Source organism: Phoenix dactylifera, chromosome 8, assembly GCF_009389715.1.
Source record: "Phoenix dactylifera cultivar Barhee BC4 chromosome 8, palm_55x_up_171113_PBpolish2nd_filt_p, whole genome shotgun sequence".
Taxonomy (NCBI): Eukaryota; Viridiplantae; Streptophyta; class Magnoliopsida; order Arecales; family Arecaceae; genus Phoenix; species Phoenix dactylifera.
The window spans coordinates 29,566,851-29,589,345 of NC_052399.1; the positions used below are offsets into that span (position 1 = coordinate 29,566,851).

Sequence of the window (22,495 nt, forward strand, 5' to 3'; positions counted from 1 at the left end):
CTTAGGGCTTAACTAACATCATTTTTATTTCTTTTCTTTACCTAAAAAAAATAAAATCACAAAAATTAAAGAAAGAAATATATTTGGTACTATTATTTTTTTATTTACCTTTTAGAAATTATTTTTATTATTTTTAGAAAAATGAAGGTGAAATATTTTTATTTTCATTATTTTCAAAAGCAGGGAATGTAGATCTTTTACCACTATCATTGGCACCATCTCCATTACTATTATTGTCGTCGCTACTGTTATTCACTACCACTACTGTTGTCATTATCACCATCACCACTATAATAGCCTACCATTCTCACCATCTGTGCTACAATAGCATCACTATCATGGCCTATAATATCATCATCGTCACCACTACCATATCGTTAGTGCACCTACTATTATTGCCATTGTCATCATATTTGCAACGCTCTCTTTTGCCGCCACAATCACCACCACCACAATTTTTCTTATCTTCGCCACGACCATTTTCGCCACATTGCCTCATCATTATCGTCATATTTATATTTCTAGTAATAATTGACTATACTCAATTTTATTATATTTTTAAAATTCAAAATAGGGTACAAATAAAAATTTATTTCCTATTTCTAAAAATTAAAAATGAAACTAATTCCAAATTCCATCTTAAGTTTGAATAATTTTTAATCTTTTAACCCAATCCCCTGCAAATACAATATAAATTCCATATAATGTTCACTTTCTTCCTAATCTAATTTTAGTCTTGCTTGATTTAGTGTAACCATATCTAACCTATTTTAATTTGATGAAAACCTAGACTTACAATTTTGAAATAAGATGGTTAAGTTTATTCTTGGGTCAATGGTTTGATAGCCATATTTTGTTGATCAGACTGGGTTTGAACTAATTTGAGATTGTGCTTAATTGGTCCTAGCCTCAACAAATTTTCAAATTATATGGATGGATTTAGATATACGTAGAAGAGAAAATGGATTTTAACACAGGCATTATTTAGGAAAGGCCAGAAAAGACCTTGATTTACGTTACAGCAATAACGGTATTTTCTCTTATTTTCACTGACTTTTCTTTGAATTTTAGAATAGAAGATTTTCTCTCTCCTATTTTTTTGAATTTTTTTTGCATGAATATTCTTCTAATATCAAATTTTGTATAAATACTCTCAAAAAATTGATATTTTCATGTATACCCTCATAAAACACTTGTTTTGCTATTCTACCCTTTTTTTATCCTTATTTTTGTACATGTACCCCCACCATCTAGCACCGTTAAAAAATTAGCGATTTCAAATTAAAATGATTAAAATACCGTTAATGGGTAGATATGTAAAAAGTAACATTTATAAGGCGATTGCGATGGAAGATAGAAAAAAATAATTTCAAAATTTTATTTTATATTTTTAAATAAATATAGTTTTTATTAATGGTGTTAGAAGAACCATTATATTAGGGGTATTTGTGCAAAAATAAAGAAATACATATAAATTTTAAGTAGATATTTATGCAAATTTAAATTTTTAAAAAGATATTTATGTAAAAAATAAAATAAAATAGAAATAGAGACAGATATAGGTATCCCGAAAAAAAAGCAGGAAACTTGCTACCTTTCCCTTTACAACCGTGTCCCCGGTAGCTGCATTCGTTCATTAGCTGGCAGCAATTCATCAAATCTGCATCCCGTCTGATCTGATCAGGATCGTCCATTGAGCCATCCTTACATCGTGGCAGTTGTATTGCATGGGCCAAGCTCCAGGCCGCAGAGTGCGCGTGAAGAATTCAACGGCAAAAGGCGTTCACTTTACATTCTCCAACACAAATACCCTTGCGGCCTGAGAAAATGCCGGTCGGCGGGATATAGGCTCTTACCCCTCTGTCTCTCGCCCCCCAACTTTCTCCCGCTATTTCCCAGCGCTTCCTTCGAGTTCCCTCTCGGCGATTGGGATTAAGATTAAAGCTATAAGGTGAAGAACTTTGAAGTTATCCAATAATCCGTAATATTGGTATATTTCTCAATCTGTGCTACTTGTCCGTTTGGATTTGTTTGCCTCACGTGTTTTTTTGTGATGAAACAAGAAGTTTTTGATTATTTGGGCTATGAGGTTGAATGCACTTATTTTTTGATGAATTATTTCTTTTAGTTTCTTGAAACGAGGATGAGGCTGGATATGGGATTGGATGTGTAGAAATATCTTATTTAATATGCAAGTTTCTCTTTTCTAATAAATTATTCAGGGAAAAATATATAACTAATGGTAGGGGATGGACTGCACTGATGGATTCTTTACTTGTTGATTAATTTGTAAGATATATTTTTTTATTAGGTATGGAGTTTTTTTTAGTGCTTTAGAATTAAGTTTTAAGAAGAGCTTAATCATGATTCGTTGCTGTTGCATCCTTGAATAGTTGAGTTTGATTACCTTGGGGCATACAGCTTTTTTACTAATTTTATTATGTTAGAGTTTTGATAAAAAGCAGAAATTATATCCCTTAAAAAATTGGTGTTTTCTATGACTATTATACTTGAATGGGCATTGAAAAGTCTATCTGTGACATTTCTTGTCTATCTATTTATTTCCACGACATTTCTTAGCAATGGCATTGGTCAATTCCTCATGTTGGTTCTCCATTTTGCATCGAGTAAACGAAGAGTTTAGGCTGAGAACAAGTAGAAAATTAGTTTGAATTTAGATCTTAACAGAAATTCTAGCAAACCTATGTTCATCCATTTTGCACTGAGTAAACAAAGAGTTTAGGCTGAGAACAAGTAGAAAATTAGTTCAAACTTAGATCTTAACATAAATTCTAGCAAGCCATTCATTCGGTTCCAACCAACTACAGGCTGATCCATCTTAAAGATCATACACACCTTCTCCTGCATGAGTTTCCTGGCAATTTCATTTCTTTACATGGGCTTAGATTGTCTGTTTATGTTTATGATCAGGCGAATGAATGCATCCAATGTCTTAGTTTATTGCTTTATTCGATTAAGTTTATGGATGGCTGCTCCATATCATAGAGCTTAAAGATAAACTTGAAAAAAAAAAGCTATTACACTCAAGTAGATAAATCGTCCCGTAGTGATTCAATGTCTTTTAAACTACTCCCTTTATAATTTGTGTTCAAAATGCGCAATGCAGCAGTAAGAAAGTGGAGAAACCACATGTCTACTAGGGATTCAATTGGAGAGGGAAATAAATAGGAAGTTTGTGAAGTATCTTTTGCAGTCCTGTGTTGAACTGATGTTTAGTATTAGATGAGGATTCACTAGCCCAAAACAGGTTTTGGTAGCTTCCACTAAACAACTTCTCAGTATAATTAACTTTCAACCCTCCTCTTTATGTTACCATTTGACGAGTCAAATTTTCATCTATAAGATTGCCTCCTTGCATTGAATAGCAAGGCTAACATGCTTCAAGGGGTCAACATGACAATGCCAAAGGCTGAATGCACCTTAACGATTGATAGGGCTTTTTTAGGGTAAATTTTGTATAATGGAACATTGACCAGGTGATGGTTAAACCCATTTATTTACAAGTTGTTATTGGTTAGATTACTTATGAAGTCTCTTCCGAATGTCTAATTTCACGTAGGTTACATCTGGATCAACCAACTGGTGCAAATATTAACTGAAAATTAACCTGCATTTGGTTATAGTTCAGAATTTATATGTATTTAAAACCTTCAACCACCATGCCTTATTCCTTCTATCAAGACATCATCATGGATCAAAGAACGATCCATTTAATCTAGAGAACATTTTTTACATTGTCTCCTAACTTGGCATCAATTATATGTGATTTGGCCCTAAATTGCTAGCTAGGTTAATATTAGCAAATAGAGGGGCATGCAACAAAATCTACAAAGCCAATTGACATATTGGTGATCTAATGTACGTGGTTTAAATGGACTTAGCAAGGAAACAGTTCTCCAAAGTTTTTCAATACCATAAAAGAGTCTGGATCAAGGAGGAAGAAAGCTTGCAAAATTTTTTGAGGTATAAATTATACTCTATAAGTGAAATAGCTATATCAAGAATCACTTCATAGAGGAAGCTTGTATATTGGTAATTCTTTGCTTTAATTTTTATTTGACTATTTTGATGTACATTTATTTTATTTACCATATCTATGGTTACTGCTCAAATAAGCTGGCATACTCTGATTTGAGTTGTTTTATATTCCACAACTCAGTTATGCTGATATAGCTTTTGTCTTCTCAAAAGAAGTTTAAATAGTTTTTGTATTTGTTTCATGATTTTGATGGTCAAACTTATTTCATTTGCAATGAGTGTTTTTATTAGTCAGGTATGTTATCATAGTTTAAATTGAATCTTTTGTTATTATATGAATCAGTTACATGCTTTAGCAGATATCAAACAAATGTGCTGATGCCTAGGCGCTATCAAGCTTAGAAAGGGAACGATTTAGGGTACTGGTGAATTTACGGAGAGATGAAAGTGGGGAGTTTGCATGGATTGAGAGGGAAGCGACTTTTACTCATTCTCATAGTCCTCTGCACATTGTTTCTTATTTGGGGATGGGAGAAAACACCGCATCGAGTTAAATTCATCCCATCATCAGACACAATATATCTGCCTCATTCAGGTTTTCTTTTTTCCAGAAAAGCTGTCACCATATGTTCTGCCCCTCCATTAGTTTCAGTCTCAAATGACAATTCCTTTTTTTCCCTCTATGTACCCTATCCTGCAACTTCCTTGTCCTCCAGTGGCTCACAAAACACACATAGACCAGCATGCGACCACAGAGGAAGACTTTCCAGTTGCAGACAACTTTTGGCATGCAATGAGTGAAAAAGAAAAGCAATCGCTTGGCGTTCCATCAAAAAGTTCTAAAACAACAAGCTCATTAAAGGTGACAGCAGTGAAAAAGGATATCATAGTGGCATCTCTAGGGAAGAAAGGTAGACTTTCTACTGCTTTACTATTTGTTTTTCTATTGTATTTAAATAGGATGGTTAAATCTGGAATTGAATATTTTTTTTGTGTAATTATTTCCTCTTCACATCAAGTATAAAATACTCTTTTAGTAACTATTGAATTTCACAATACTGTAGGTTGGAAGAGCTAAGTTGGGTGTGGATCTAGCTTGATCTAGATCTGACTTAAATTTGGTTGGTTCTACATTATAACAACTATACCTACAGACTTGAATTATTTTCGTTTATTTCTGTTCCAGTCCAATCATGTTCAATCCAATTTTATGAAATTATGGAATTTATTTTGGGACCAGCACACATTCAATGGGTCTAAATTCTTGTTATTAACTCAGGTTGGTTATGAAGGCAGGTGAAGGGGAGGGGGGCAGATGAGGTTTCCCTTCTGTTCTGGTGGAGTTGCCTGTACAAAACAAGATCACAAGCAAAGAAGTACACATAACAAGCTCACTGGCCATACGCTGATATTTTGAAATCTTAAGTTGGCCATAAGCTATAAATTAAATATATATTGCAAATGTTAATGTTAATGGTCTATGAAAATATGGCAGGTCAGGAAGAAGGAGTATCTTGATGGATTCCTGTGACATCGTTTTGGTATGTCGCAGGGATACCATTCAGATCTCTTCTCTTCACCAATAAACTTCCATTAGAGGTTTTAACGATATCAGCCGACGATTCCTCCATGTAAGGAAACCTTAATTTGGTATATAATGTGTATATGAGTAATCCTATGCAGTACAACTCTATTCTCTGTTCGGTTCACTGTGACATGGCAGGAGGGGTTTGCTGGGTTTTATGGCGATTGATGAACATTTATGGTAACATTTATATGGTTTACATAGAATTTTTTTCCTATGTATTCTCTCTTTGACAATTTATTTTTGTTAATTCTTTTGTATCAAGTAAACATAAACTGCCCAGTTTGCAAGTCAGTCTAGTCAGGCCTAGGTCTAGCTTGACTAGATAGTAATTCTTATTGGCTTCGTGTCTAAGAATCAAACAGAATATAGCTTATTAACATCTAGGGTTGGATCATATTGGTTTTCATTTTCAGTTGAATCTAAATTATATTAGTTAGATCAGAATGGTTAAGTTATTTGTTTTGTTTACTCACAATCTAGTCAATTTAAATCAAATTAGGTCAGATTCTATTTTGGAAGATCAACACCTAGCCTAATTGGGGCTTTAGTCTTGATTTGAGACCAGTACCTGATCATTGTGTGTCAGTTTAAATTGGGTTGATTACTGATTGACCCACATACACCTCTTGTAATGTTTAGGCATGGACAAGGCTTTGAATGTGGGCTCTTTCTTCTTTCTTAGAGATGTAATGACACACATGCAGATAATATTGAGAGAGAGCAGTGGCGGGAGAGGGGATGTGTAATAACCCCAAAATATTTTTTTATATAAAAAGGGATAGAATAGTCCTTTAAAATTGATATAAGGGTAAAATTGGAAGGAATCAAAAGATAATGGCATAGTTGTAGATATGTTGAAGTGGTAAGGGTAAAATTGGAAGGAATCAAAAGTTAATGGCATAACGGTAGATATGTTGAAGTGTTAGGGGCAAAATAGAAATTTAATAATATTAAAAAAGGGGTGAATAGTATCTTGATGTGATTTAATTGGAGGGTTTGAGCTGGCTCACGGGAGTGAAACAGAGAGGAGAGGGGGAGGGTTCTCAGACGACAACAGAGAGAAAAAAAAAAGAAGAAGAGGAAAGGAAAGGAAGAAAGAAAGAGGAAGAAAAAGAAGAAAGGAAGAGGAAGGAGATCCCGGTTGCACTTCCAGCTGAAGGAAAAAACGTAGATCTCCTTCCCCTCTACGCAAAGACCTCGATTTCCAAAAAGAAAAAGGTAAATATCCGTCCCTATCTAGTCTTTTGATGACATTAGGCTATACAAAGGGTGGATATAGTCTAGAGGGGTCGGATAAGGGTTGTAGAGGTGGTTAAAAGAGGAAGAATCGGATTTTGACAAATTTTTCCGGCACTACGAAAAAACTGTGTCGAAGTCCCAACTTCGGCGAATTATTTAGGGGGTCAAACGACCTCCGATAGCAATGCATGTTACCTCTTTGGAATCCCCTATGAGTGTAGAATGTTAGGTAAAAATTTCATCAAATTTGGAGTTTGGAAAGTGGATCAAACCCAGGATGAAGTAACCGGCTGTCGGTCCGGGTTACTGTTCATCCGAGTGGGAAAATAGGGGATTTCATGCCATAATAGGGTATTAAGCCCAGATTAAGCTAAGGGGACCTTGTACTCATGCAAGGAAGTCCCTAATACACATAAATGGTGAGTTAATTAATAGAAAAAGAAAAAAAAGAAAGAAAAGAAAAGATTTAGGAAACGGGGGAGTTGAATCAATTAAAGTCCCCTATATTATAATTGGCACGTAGATTATGGCCCTTGATACAAGACTAAATGTATTGTAAATGCATGTCACAGTTGGGCAAGAAGCTAGGGAACAAGAGGAAGAAGTTTCCCACTGCCTGCTGTAGATTTTTGGAGGCGTATCAGGGCTGTGCCGGATTGACAGGTGAGTGGGAGTCATGTACTTTGCACCATGAGCACATTCTTTATTCATTTTCATGAATGTTGCCAAGTGTGACTTGATTCCACCTGAGCTTATTGATTAATTGTTGTAGTAGATTCCTCTATAATCTTAATTCTCCATGCTTGATTATTCTGTACATGCATTTGAGGAAACATTGAGAGGAATTACGAGGGGTTGATGAGTAATCAAATTGATTCCGAATTGTGAAATGATTTCTTTTGTAAATTGATTTCATTTCCTCTATTTCAAAGATTTGTAGAGCCTTTTTAGTGGTATATTGAGTTGTATTGCACTTCCTTGACCCTCACTCCTAATCCTGATGTTAGTTTATGATTGGGTCATGATCGAGTGAGTGGTAGTCTTGATTATACTCCTTTTTAGTTGAGTATTGGGAGGGTGCATTATGGCATTTATGCATGGCTTGGCAGTATCTGCAGGACACCTATAGTCGATGGGGGTTGAACATCGGCCTTTGTGCGCACATAGTAGCCTTCTGGGTGGGCGGAGCCCAGTCCCTTCCTAGGGGGGGACACGGCCCTAGGCGTAGGATCGGCCGGTCCTACGACTTATATTCTGCTTGCCGCCGGGCATAGTAAGACCCCGCGAGGTGCAGTACGGCTTTCCGCGGATGTAGAATTCCCGCGAGGTGCCGTTTAGTATGTAGATGTGAGATGGATTTCTGTTCTGGATACTGGCCAGCATTTACATGATCAGTGTGGTGTATTATCCTGCATATGCATGTGACAGTAGGGAGTTGTTGCTGGTTCGCCTGGGGCGTAAAACCCACCTTCCGACAGCTGTCTAGCATTTACATTATCGATATGGTGTCTTATCCTGCATATGCATGTGACAGTAGGGAGTTGTTGCTGGTTCGCCTGGGGCGTAAAACCCACCTCCCGACAGCTGTCTAGTGATGATTTACATATTGGTGTGGTGTCATATTCGATATATGCATATGGCAGTAGGGAGTTGTTGCTGGTTCGCCTGGGGCGTAAAACCCACCTCCCGATAGCTGTCTAGTGATGATTTCAGCATATTGACACCTGATTTGTATGTTCCAGCATTATGATCTGTTGAGCATATTCATGAGTAGCATATATGTTTACTTGATTATTCCATATATGCTTCAGATGAGTTGATATTGATTGTGGTGATATTGATGATTTACTCCATATTCTCTATGTTGAGATCATGTTCATCTTGTTATTGATCTTGAGATTTCATCTCGAGCCATGATTATATTCTGTCTCATGTGCATAGTACTCTCTACTCCACTCACTGAGTATTTATATACTCACTCCCCAGTTTGGTGTTTTTGATTGCAGGGCAGGTATTGTATAGAGAGGAGCAGGGTTAGAGATTGCCTGCTAGCTGTGCCGCTCCATAGTATAGTATAGTATAGTATAGTATAATGTAGATAGAGGTTTATTCCCTTTTGGTGTATTATAAACCTTCTGTTGTATTTAGTGTATAGTTACAGTCATAGATCCTGTTGTGGATATGGGTTTGACCATGGATAGAATGGGAACCAGATTTTTATACAGTTGAGTTATATGCCTGTGATGATGTATTGATATATATTGTCTAGGTTCGTTATGTGACAGGTTATGTGATTGCTGCTCTGACAGGTAGCGTTTTGTATGTAATGAGATAATCCTGACAGGTCACCATAGGAAAGGTGATCATTTTGTGCATGCATCATGCCAAAATTTTCAGAATTTATTGATGATTAATAGGTAGTAGGGTTCTACGTGGTGGCTGGTGGCCTTATGCCTACCCGCACCCTAGGACCGTCGCGGCGGCCCGCCGGGAACGGGGCGGGGGTCGTGACAGAGGTGGTATCAGAGCAAAGGTTAAGAAGAGTCCTGTCAGAGCAATAGGGTGAGTCAGGATTAAGTATAGGATTATACTATGGAGCATAAGGTTTTCCTGTATGTTAATTTATGAGTCATTTACAATTCAGTAAAATATATTATGACTCAGTGTGTAACGACTGCCCTCTCTTTTTAACTCTTTTAGAGACATATAAAAAATACCTCCAAGGAGAGGACCTGCTCATCCTGGAAGGAGGATGGAGCCAGATATAGCATTGGATGCGGGTTCCGCACATGTCGAGCCCCAAAGAGAAAAATCTCCTCCTGCTGATAGACGGAGGGTTGATGATCAAGGAGAGGTAGGAAGTAGAGATGCATTGATGGAACGGTTACTGGCGGAGAATCAGGCTCTGAGGGAGCAGATTGCTCGGGGGAAACCTCCTGCCCCGTCAGTAGTATCTATCCCACCTCCTGTACCTGTGCCAAGAAGTTTGGCCAGGTGGGCTCTAGATGATGAGGGGATTACTGTACAGGAGTTTCTGAGGCTCAGAACCCCGAAGTTTAAGGGAGAAGAAGGTGAAGATCCTCAGAGATTTCTGGAGGAGACTGAAAAGATGATACGGAAACTGCCCTGTTCTGATGCAAGAGCTATAGAACTTGTAGGGCTTACAATGAAGGAAGATGCCTGGGACTGGTACCAGAGACAAGTGGAGGACAGATTGTACAGTAGGAATCCTCCAACCTGGGAAGAGTTCAGGCAAGCAGTGATGGATGAGTTCTTGTCTCCGGCTGAGAGGGAGAATCGGGCTCTTCAGTTTGAGAGGCTGAAGCAGATGCCCGGAATGAGCGTATCTGAGTACGCTCGTGAGTTCACTAGATTGGGGAAGTATGCTCCTTACATCATCCCCACTGAAGCTGCCAGGATAGAAAGATTCAGGCGGGGTCTGATTTCCCCGCTTTATAATGCAGTACTGGCAGTAGAGGTCCCCACCTTGTCTAGGCTAATTGATAAAGCAAAACAGTGGGAGACCAGAAACAAAGAGGAAAGAGCTGAAAGAGAACAGAGAAAAATGAGTATGGGGAAAGGGCAAAGCAGTAGAAATAGATCTGAGGGAGTAGATCTCTCGGAGGGCCGACGGAGCAGTCTGTACGCTCAGTTCCACCTGCCCCACGTAAGAGGAAATGGAGGGAAAGAGGTCAATCACAAGATACTTTTCTGCCATCAGTACCTCGTCCTCCGGTCACTATGGCCAGAACGGAATCCAAGTTCCAATCATGGCCAGTATGTGGCATATGTGGGAAGCAGCACCCTGGCAGATGCAGAATGGGTCAGGGAGTGTGCTACAGATGTGGACAGCCGGGTCATTTTGTCAGAGAATGCCCGCAGGGTGCCTCCCAGCAGTTTGTGCCTTTGGCATCCTATCCTTCTGTGCAGATGGACAGGCCTAGTAGTAGGGAGCCTGTAGGCAGAGGCAGAGGTCAAGCACAAACATCACAGCAGAGTGCTGGACCATCTCAGCCATTAGCTCCAGCAGGCAGAGGGCAAGGAAGGGTATTTACGGTAAATCCACAAGAGGCACAGGCATCGAATGCAGCTATGACAGGTATGCTCCTCATTGATAAGTTTAAAGCTAGAGTGTTGTTTGATTGTGGAGCTACCCATTCATTTGTGTCCCCTTATTTCGCTAAAAAGTTAGCTAAGGATAAGATATTAATGCATATCCCCTTAGCTATTAGTACACCTGTAGGGGATAGTATAGAAGCGAAGTATGTATATCCTACCTATGTGGTAGAGATAGAAGGTAAAACACTCCCAATTTATTTGATTTCCAATACCACACCGAGCAGAATATGAAGAGCAGATACACTCACCCCTTTGAGTAATCAGGTAATTTACTCTTTTAAATTCGAGGACGAATTTTATATAAGGAGGGGAGGATGTAATAACCCCAAAATATTTTTTTATATAAAAAGGGATAGAATAGTCCTTTAAAATTGATATAAGGGTAAAATTGGAAGGAATCAAAAGATAATGGCATAGTTGTAGATATGTTGAAGTGGTAAGGGTAAAATTGGAAGGAATCAAAAGTTAATGGCATAACGGTAGATATGTTGAAGTGTTAGGGGCAAAATAGAAATTTAATAATATTAAAAAAGGGGTGAATAGTATCTTGATGTGATTTAATTGGAGGGTTTGAGCTGGCTCACGGGAGTGAAACAGAGAGGAGAGGGGGAGGGTTCTCAGACGACAACAGAGAGAAAAAAAAAAGAAGAAGAGGAAAGGAAAGGAAGAAAGAAAGAGGAAGAAAAAGAAGAAAGGAAGAGGAAGGAGATCCCGGTTGCACTTCCAGCTGAAGGAAAAAACGTAGATCTCCTTCCCCTCTACGCAAAGACCTCGATTTCCAAAAAGAAAAAGGTAAATATCCGTCCCTATCTAGTCTTTTGATGACATTAGGCTATACAAAGGGTGGATATAGTCTAGAGGGGTCGGATAAGGGTTGTAGAGGTGGTTAAAAGAGGAAGAATCGGATTTTGACAAATTTTTCCGGCACTACGAAAAACTGTGTCGAAGTCCCAACTTCGGCGAATTATTTAGGGGGTCAAACGACCTCCGATAGCAATGCATGTTACCTCTTTGGAATCCCCTATGAGTGTAGAATGTTAGGTAAAAATTTCATCAAATTTGGAGTTTGGAAAGTGGATCAAACCCAGGATGAAGTAACCGGCTGTCGGTCCGGGTTACTGTTCATGCGAGTGGGAAAATAGGGGATTTCATGCCATAATAGGGTATTAAGCCCAGATTAAGCTAAGGGGACCTTGTACTCATGCAAGGAAGTCCCTAATACACATAAATGGTGAGTTAATTAATAGAAAAAGAAAAAAAAGAAAGAAAAGAAAAGATTTAGGAAACGGGGGAGTTGAATCAATTAAAGTCCTCTATATTATAATTGGCACGTAGATTATGGCCCTTGATACAAGACTAAATGTATTGTAAATGCATGTCACAGTTGGGCAAGAAGCTAGGGAACAAGAGGAAGAAGTTTTCCACTGCCTGCTGTAGATTTTTGGAGGCGTATCAGGGCTGTGCCGGATTGACAGGTGAGTGGGAGTCATGTACTTTGCACCATGAGCACATTCCTTATTCATTTTCATGAATGTTGCCAAGTGTGACTTGATTCCACCTGAGCTTATTGATTAATTGTTGTAGTAGATTCCTCTATAATCTTAATTCTCCATGCTTGATTATTCTGTACATGCATTTGAGGAAACATTGAGAGGAATTACGAGGGGTTGATGAGTAATCAAATTGATTCCGAATTGTGAAATGATTTCTTTTGTAAATTGATTTCATTTCCTCTATTTCAAAGATTTGTAGAGCCTTTTTAGTGGTATATTGAGTTGTATTGCACTTCCTTGACCCTCACTCCTAATCCTGATGTTAGTTTATGATTGGGTCATGATCGAGTGAGTGGTAGTCTTGATTATACTCCTTTTTAGTTGAGTATTGGGAGGGTGCATTATGGCATTTATGCATGGCTTGGCAGTATCTGCAGGACACCTATAGTCGATGGGGGTTGAACATCGGCCTTTGTGCGCACATAGTAGCCTTCTGGGTGGGCGGAGCCCAGTCCCTTCCTAGGGGGGGACACGGCCCTAGGCGTAGGATCGGCCGGTCCTACGACTTATATTCTGCTTGCCGCCGGGCATAGTAAGACCCCGCGAGGTGCAGTACGGCTTTCCGCGGATGTAGAATTCCCGCGAGGTGCCGTTTAGTATGTAGATGTGAGATGGATTTCTGTTCTGGATACTGGCCAGCATTTACATGATCAGTGTGGTGTATTATCCTGCATATGCATGTGACAGTAGGGAGTTGTTGCTGGTTCGCCTGGGGCGTAAAACCCACCTTCCGACAGCTGTCTAGCATTTACATTATCGATATGGTGTCTTATCCTGCATATGCATGTGACAGTAGGGAGTTGTTGCTGGTTCGCCTGGGGCGTAAAACCCACCTCCCGACAGCTGTCTAGTGATGATTTACATATTGGTGTGGTGTCATATTCGATATATGCATATGGCAGTAGGGAGTTGTTGCTGGTTCGCCTGGGGCGTAAAACCCACCTCCCGATAGCTGTCTAGTGATGATTTCAGCATATTGACACCTGATTTGTATGTTCCAGCATTATGATCTGTTGAGCATATTCATGAGTAGCATATATGTTTACTTGATTATTCCATATATGCTTCAGATGAGTTGATATTGATTGTGGTGATATTGATGATTTACTCCATATTCTCTATGTTGAGATCATGTTCATCTTGTTATTGATCTTGAGATTTCATCTCGAGCCATGATTATATTCTGTCTCATGTGCATAGTACTCTCTACTCCACTCACTGAGTATTTATATACTCACTCCCCAGTTTGGTGTTTTTGATTGCAGGGCAGGTATTGTATAGAGAGGAGCAGGGTTAGAGATTGCCTGCTAGCTGTGCCGCTCCATAGTATAGTATAGTATAGTATAGTATAATGTAGATAGAGGTTTATTCCCTTTTGGTGTATTATAAACCTTCTGTTGTATTTAGTGTATAGTTACAGTCATAGATCCTGTTGTGGATATGGGTTTGACCATGGATAGAATGGGAACCAGATTTTTATACAGTTGAGTTATATGCCTGTGATGATGTATTGATATATATTGTCCAGGTTCGTTATGTGACAGGTTATGTGATTGCTGCTCTGACAGGTAGCGTTTTGTATGTAATGAGATAATCCTGACAGGTCACCATAGGAAAGGTGATCATTTTGTGCATGCATCATGCCAAAATTTTCAGAATTTATTGATGATTAATAGGTAGTAGGGTTCTACGTGGTGGCTGGTGGCCTTATGCCTACCCGCACCCTAGGACCGTCGCGGCGGCCCGCCGGGAACGGGGCGGGGGTCGTGACAGAGGTGGTATCAGAGCAAAGGTTAAGAAGAGTCCTGTCAGAGCAATAGGGTGAGTCAGGATTAAGTATAGGATTATACTATGGAGCATAAGGTTTTCCTGTATGTTAATTTATGAGTCATTTACAATTCAGTAAAATATATTATGACTCAGTGTGTAACGACTGCCCTCTCTTTTTAACTCTTTTAGAGACATATAAAAAATACCTCCAAGGAGAGGACCTGCTCATCCTGGAAGGAGGATGGAGCCAGATATAGCATTGGATGCGGGTTCCGCACATGTCGAGCCCCAAAGAGAAAAATCTCCTCCTGCTGATAGACGGAGGGTTGATGATCAAGGAGAGGTAGGAAGTAGAGATGCATTGATGGAACGGTTACTGGCGGAGAATCAGGCTCTGAGGGAGCAGATTGCTCGGGGGAAACCTCCTGCCCCGTCAGTAGTATCTATCCCACCTCCTGTACCTGTGCCAAGAAGTTTGGCCAGGTGGGCTCTAGATGATGAGGGGATTACTGTACAGGAGTTTCTGAGGCTCAGAACCCCGAAGTTTAAGGGAGAAGAAGGTGAAGATCCTCAGAGATTTCTGGAGGAGACTGAAAAGATGATACGGAGACTGCCCTGTTCTGATGCAAGAGCTATAGAACTTGTAGGGCTTACAATGAAGGAAGATGCCTGGGACTGGTACCAGAGACAAGTGGAGGACAGATTGTACAGTAGGAATCCTCCAACCTGGGAAGAGTTCAGGCAAGCAAGTGATGGATGAGTTCTTGTCTCCGGCTGAGAGGGAGAATCGGGCTCTTCAGTTTGAGAGGCTGAAGCAGATGCCCGGAATGAGCGTATCTGAGTACGCTCGTGAGTTCACTAGATTGGGGAAGTATGCTCCTTACATCATCCCCACTGAAGCTGCCAGGATAGAAAGATTCAGGCGGGGTCTGATTTCCCCGCTTTATAATGCAGTACTGGCAGTAGAGGTCCCCACCTTGTCTAGGCTAATTGATAAAGCAAAACAGTGGGAGACCAGAAACAAAGAGGAAAGAGCTGAAAGAGAACAGAGAAAAATGAGTATGGGGAAAGGGCAAAGCAGTAGAAATAGATCTGAGGGAGTAGATCTCTCGGAGGGCCGACGGAGCAGTCTGTACGCTCAGTTCCACCTGCCCCACGTAAGAGGAAATGGAGGGAAAGAGGTCAATCACAAGATACTTTTCTGCCATCAGTACCTCGTCCTCCGGTCACTATGGCCAGAACGGAATCCAAGTTCCAATCATGGCCAGTATGTGGCATATGTGGGAAGCAGCACCCTGGCAGATGCAGAATGGGTCAGGGAGTGTGCTACAGATGTGGACAGCCGGGTCATTTTGTCAGAGAATGCCCGCAGGGTGCCTCCCAGCAGTTTGTGCCTTTGGCATCCTATCCTTCTGTGCAGATGGACAGGCCTAGTAGTAGGGAGCCTGTAGGCAGAGGCAGAGGTCAAGCACAAACATCACAGCAGAGTGCTGGACCATCTCAGCCATTAGCTCCAGCAGGCAGAGGGCAAGGAAGGGTATTTACGGTAAATCCACAAGAGGCACAGGCATCGAATGCAGCTATGACAGGTATGCTCCTCATTGATAAGTTTAAAGCTAGAGTGTTGTTTGATTGTGGAGCTACCCATTCATTTTGTGTCCCCTTATTTCGCTAAAAAGTTAGCTAAGGAATAAGATATTAATGCATATCCCCTTAGCTATTAGTACACCTGTAGGGGATAGTATAGAAGCGAAGTATGTATATCCTACCTATGTGGTAGAGATAGAAGGTAAAACACTCCCAATTTATTTGATTTCCAATACCACACCGAGCAGAATATGAAGAGCAGATACACTCACCCCTTTGAGTAATCAGGTAATTTACTCTTTTAAATTCGAGGACGAATTTTATATAAGGAGGGGAGGATGTAATAACCCCAAAATATTTTTTTATATAAAAAGGGATAGAATAGTCCTTTAAAATTGATATAAGGGTAAAATTGGAAGGAATCAAAAGATAATGGCATAGTTGTAGATATGTTGAAGTGGTAAGGGTAAAATTGGAAGGAATCAAAAGTTAATGGCATAACGGTAGATATGTTGAAGTGTTAGGGGCAAAATAGAAATTTAATAATATTAAAAAAGGGGTGAATAGTATCTTGATGTGATTTAATTGGAGGGTTTTGAGCTGGCTCACGGGAGTGAAACAGAGAGGAGAGGGGGAGGGTTCTCAGACGACAACAGAGAGAAAAAAAAAAGAAGAAGAGGAAAGGAAAGAAGAAAGAAAGAGGAAGAAAAAGAAGAAAGGAAGAGGAAGGAGATCCCGGTTGCACTTCCAGCTGAAGGAAAAAACGTAGATCTCCTTCCCCTCTACGCAAAAGACCTCGATTTCCAAAAAGAAAAAGGTAAATATCCGTCCCTATCTAGTCTTTTGATGACATTAGGCTATACAAAGGGTGGATATAGTCTAGAGGGGTCGGATAAGGGTTGTAGAGGTGGTTAAAAGAGGAAGAATCGGATTTTGACAAATTTTTCCGGCACTACGAAAAAACTGTGTCGAAGTCCCAACTTCGGCGAATTATTTAGGGGGTCAAACGACCTCCGATAGCAATGCATGTTACCTCTTTGGAATCCCCTATGAGTGTAGAATGTTAGGTAAAAATTTCATCAAATTTGGAGTTTGGAAAGTGGATCAAACCCAGGATGAAGTAACGGCTGTCGGTCCGGGTTACTGTTCATCCGAGTGGGAAAATAGGGGATTTCATGCCATAATAGGGTATTAAGCCCAGATTAAGCTAAGGGGACCTTGTACTCATGCAAGGAAGTCCCTAATACACATAAATGGTGAGTTAATTAATAGAAAAAGAAAAAAAAGAAAGAAAAGAAAAGATTTAGGAAACGGGGGAGTTGAATCAATTAAAGTCCCCTATATTATAATTGGCACGTAGATTATGGCCCTTGATACAAGACTAAATGTATTGTAAATGCATGTCACAGTTGGGCAAGAAGCTAGGGAACAAGAGGAAGAAGTTTTCCCACTGCCTGCTGTAGATTTTTGGAGGCGTATCAGGGCTGTGCTGGATTGACAGGTGAGTGGGAGTCATGTACTTTGCACCATGAGCACATTCCTTATTCATTTTCATGAATGTTGCCAAGTGTGACTTGATTCCACCTGAGCTTATTGATTAATTGTTGTAGTAGATTCCTCTATAATCTTAATTCTCCATGCTTGATTATTCTGTACATGCATTTGAGGAAACATTGAGAGGAATTACGAGGGGTTGATGAGTAATCAAATTGATTCCGAATTGTGAAATGATTTCTTTTGTAAATTGATTTCATTTCCTCTATTTCAAAGATTTGTAGAGCCTTTTTAGTGGTATATTGAGTTGTATTGCACTTCCTTGACCCTCACTCCTAATCCTGATGTTAGTTTATGATTGGGTCATGATCGAGTGAGTGGTAGTCTTGATTATACTCCTTTTTAGTTTGAGTATTGGGAGGGTGCATTATGGCATTTATGCATGGCTTGGCAGTATCTGCAGGACACCTATAGTCGATGGGGGTTGAACATCGGCCTTTGTGCGCACATAGTAGCCTTCTGGGTGGGCGGAGCCCAGTCCCTTCCTAGGGGGGACACGGCCCTAGGCGTAGGATCGGCCGGTCCTACGACTTATATTCTGCTTGCCGCCGGGCATAGTAAGACCCCGCGAGGTGCAGTACGGCTTTCCGCGGATGTAGAATTCCCGCGAGGTGCCGTTTAGTATGTAGATGTGAGATGGATTTCTGTTCTGGATACTGGCCAGCATTTACATGATCAGTGTGGTGTATTATCCTGCATATGCATGTGACAGTAGGGAGTTGTTGCTGGTTCGCCTGGGGCGTAAAACCCACCTTCCGACAGCTGTCTAGCATTTACATTATCGATATGGTGTCTTATCCTGCATATGCATGTGACAGTAGGGAGTTGTTGCTGGTTCGCCTGGGGCGTAAAACCCACCTCCCGACAGCTGTCTAGTGATGATTTACATATTGGTGTGGTGTCATATTCGATATATGCATATGGCAGTAGGGAGTTGTTGCTGGTTCGCCTGGGGCGTAAAACCCACCTCCCGATAGCTGTCTAGTGATGATTTCAGCATATTGACACCTGATTTGTATGTTCCAGCATTATGATCTGTGAGCATATTCATGAGTAGCATATATGTTTACTTGATTATTCCATATATGCTTCAGATGAGTTGATATTGATTGTGGTGATATTGATGATTTACTCCATATTCTCTATGTTGAGATCATGTTCATCTTGTTATTGATCTTGAGATTTCATCTCGAGCCATGATTATATTCTGTCTCATGTGCATAGTACTCTCTACTCCACTCACTGAGTATTTATATACTCACTCCCCAGTTTGGTGTTTTTGATTGCAGGGCAGGTATTGTATAGAGAGGAGCAGGGTTAGAGATTGCCTGCTAGCTGTGCCGCTCCATAGTATAGTATAGTATAGTATAGTATAATGTAGATAGAGTTTATTCCCTTTTGGTGTATTATAAACCTTCTGTTGTATTTAGTGTATAGTTACAGTCATAGATCCTGTTGTGGATATGGGTTTGACCATGGATAGAATGGGAACCAGATTTTTATACAGTTGAGTTATATGCCTGTGATGATGTATTGATATATATTGTCCAGGTTCGTTATGTGACAGGTTATGTGATTGCTGCTCTGACAGGTAGCGTTTTGTATGTAATGAGATAATCCTGACAGGTCACCATAGGAAAGGTGATCATTTTGTGCATGCATCATGCCAAAATTTTCAGAATTTATTGATGATTAATAGGTAGTAGGGTTCTACGTGGTGGCTGGTGGCCTTATGCCTACCCGCACCCTAGGACCGTCGCGGCGGCCCGCCGGGAACGGGGCGGGGGTCGTGACAGGATGTACATGCTTTTGAGAACTAGGATAGGAGAAATCCTGGCCATAATTTGGGTGAGGGCAGGACTCAAACTCAGGTCTATGGTACCAACCTGCAAAAGACTTTACCAATTGAACCAGGGAGGATGTATATTAACCCTCAAATAAAAGAATGGTCCAGAGTCCAGACACAAGTGGTGTGTTATTGAAGTTACATAAATATTGAAAATACATCATATTAGATGAGGATCATAGCTTTTCATGCTTCCTCTCAAATGCATTGCACTTACTCTAGTACACGATTGTATATATGAAAAAAGAGAGCATATGATGAGTTAATCCAAGATTCTCATAGGTGATCATTTGATATCTGCATACATATATTTAAGTTGGTTATGGTTTTTTTCCACTGGATGAAGATTTTCTGGGTTGCAGCCCCATCTAGGTATTCAAGGATTGAAAAAGCTGAGCGGGTTCTCAATGTTCCACCAAAAGATTCTGCAACAACGAGCCTGGTCAACACGACAATAGCAGATAAGACTTTAAAAACAACACCTCTGGAGAAGAAAGGTGACTTTTTCCTTCTGATGCCTCATATTTCACATTTCTGTAGGCTCTCTTTTTATTCTTTGGTATTACAATAAGAATTATATATATGATGAGTTGATGCAGGATATCTCTAGTGATTTTTTGTTTTGCACATGTGCATAAGTATGTCTCTTATGATTGTCAATCTAGCATAGTTCATTAATTTCCATATTGATTCTTTGATATCTACATCTTTATACCTTAAAAATCTGTAAAAGTTAAAGATTGATTTACCCAACTTTATGTTTCCTATATTTGCACCATACTTCATAGTTCATACCCTTAATAAAATGTTGATGGTCTCTGCCTTTCTTACCGAAAAAACAAAAAACTACATCCGAATACCTCTGTCTATTATTGATATCAATCTGTATTCGTTTTCTAGATTGCTTTGCCTCACCATTTGATATATCTATAGTTACAACCTGTTCGAGAGTATTTGAGTTTGATGTGCTTTCATTAACATAGTCTGACTCCTAAGGTTGTCATTCTGAGCATGTTTTTGTGAAGTAAAAATCTGGAGATTTTCATAGAACATAGTTCTTCAGGATTTTGGATTATGCATGAGATTCTGATATGATCATTTTGCAGAATGCAATTATGGAAAGGGAAAATGGATCGAGGATGATAGGCATCCATTATATTCAGGGTTTGGATGTAAACAGTGGCTCTCTACGATGTGGGCTTGTAGATTGACTACACGTCCAGATTTCTCCTATGAGAAATATAGATGGCTGCCTGAAGGTTGTGAGATTCCAGAGTTTGAAGGGACTGAATTCTTAAGAAGGCATGTTTATTTCATTAACAAGTACCTCTAGTTGGATGCATTATTCACAGGTTAAATACTAGCATGGGGTCTAGTAGATGTTTGTGTATGCACACGTGCATGTGCGCGCATGCACACATACATATGCAGGAATTTATGTTATAGGGTTGTAATGGTTTAAATGTGTTCCAGGATGCAGGACAAGACTATCGCGTTTGTAGGCGATTCTCTAGGAAGACAGCAGTTCCAATCATTAATGTGTATGGTCACTGGTGGTGAAGAGAGCCCAGAAGTGGAAGATGTTGGCATAGAGTTCGGTTTCAGCAAAGATGATGAGCGGCCCAGTGGTTGGGCTTATCGATTCCCCAAAACCAGGACTACCATTCTGTACTATTGGTCTTCTACCCTCTGCGAATTGGAGCCTCTTAATGTATCAGATCCTGCTACTGGTTATGCTATGCACCTTGATCGCCCTGTATCATTTTTGAAGCAGAAATCTCCACAGGTTTGATGTTCTAGTTCTTAACACTGGGCATCATTGGAATAGAGGGAAGCTTATAGCAAACAGGTGGGAATTCTATGTTGGTGGAGTGCCAAACACCAATAGGAGGCTTAGAGAGATGGGTAGAGCCAAAAATCTTACAATTCATACTGTTGTCAAATGGTTAGATTCCCAGCTCCCTCAACATCCACAGCTCGAAGCATTTCTCAGGTCGATATCACCTAGGCATTTCTTCAATGGAGAATGGAATAGTGGTGGTAGTTGTGATAATACCAGGCCTCTGGCTCATGGATATGAGGTCTTACAGGATGCTTCAGCTGATTTTGTTGCTGCTGCTGCAGTGAGTGGCACGAGGGTTAAGCTTTTGGATATCACTGCATTATCACATTTGAGAGATGAGGGACATATATCGAGGTATGGTTTTAAAGCTACAGAAGGTGTGCACGATTGCTTGCACTGGTGCCTACCAGGAATACCTGATACATGGAATGAGATCCTAGCTGCACAAATTTAGGCCATCAATTGGAGGTGGAAGAGCAAGCACACATTCTTGTACTGGCTCAAAAATTGCATTACGAATGGCATTACCTTTACATAGAGGAGAACAAATACAGGAGAGAGTGCTGTTTAAAGGATACTCTCGAAGCTTTTCTTCCTTCACATAGAGAAGAATAAATACTGGAGAGAATAATGTTTAAAGCATACTGAGAAAATGCTGGAGAGCATGCTGTTTAGATCACAATGATCACATCATATAGGTCTTGTTTAATGTAGTCCTTACAAACAGCTGCTAGCCTGTAATATGGCGCAATGATTATAATGTTTTATCGCAAAATGAACATGGCTGCTCATGCTACTTCGAAGTGCTTGATTTGATCATCCTGTAAATTTGTACTTTTTATAAAACTACAGACAGCTTAATTGGGCAAATTTTCCTGATAATGGTTCGCTCTACCATCACCAAATTGTGACTTTGCACCTGGCTGCTTGTGGCTTTTATTTTATAACAATTCACATTTTCATAAAGGATTTTGCGGACTTTGCTCTCCGACATTAAATTTGAATGTGTTTACTTGTATATATAGCCAAAGAGTGTGTTGCTCATCATTTAGGACACCAAGCAGAACCCTTCCAAAGAACTTGTTTGGTATTATTGTTATTTTTCTTTTTTTCCTACAAATTAGTGAAATATCATACGGAAACTATTTAACTATCTAACATATACTTCAAATTCTAACGTTTGTTATAAAACTAACAAACTTTAAGAAAACTTCAACCATGCGAGCCTTCAGTAGAGACAAATGTGGAATTCCTCAAGGTACGGTCAGCTTCTCCAGGATGTACTTTAACAATCTTGTGGGTTGGAGAGAGGGAGAGAGGGAGTTGCCTAGAATACTTCGGAATGTACTGTCTTTTGATCTTTTGGATGTGTCCGTATTAAAATTGTGTGAATCATC

The 22,495-nt window shown here is 39.8% G+C and overlaps 1 pseudogene; it reads left to right on the top strand.

The window, feature by feature from the left end:
- The first annotated feature begins 1,543 nt into the window (after nucleotides 1-1,543).
- Nucleotides 1,544-21,975, top strand: LOC103704942 (annotated as a pseudogene).
- Nucleotides 21,976-22,495: the final 520 nt, after the last annotated feature.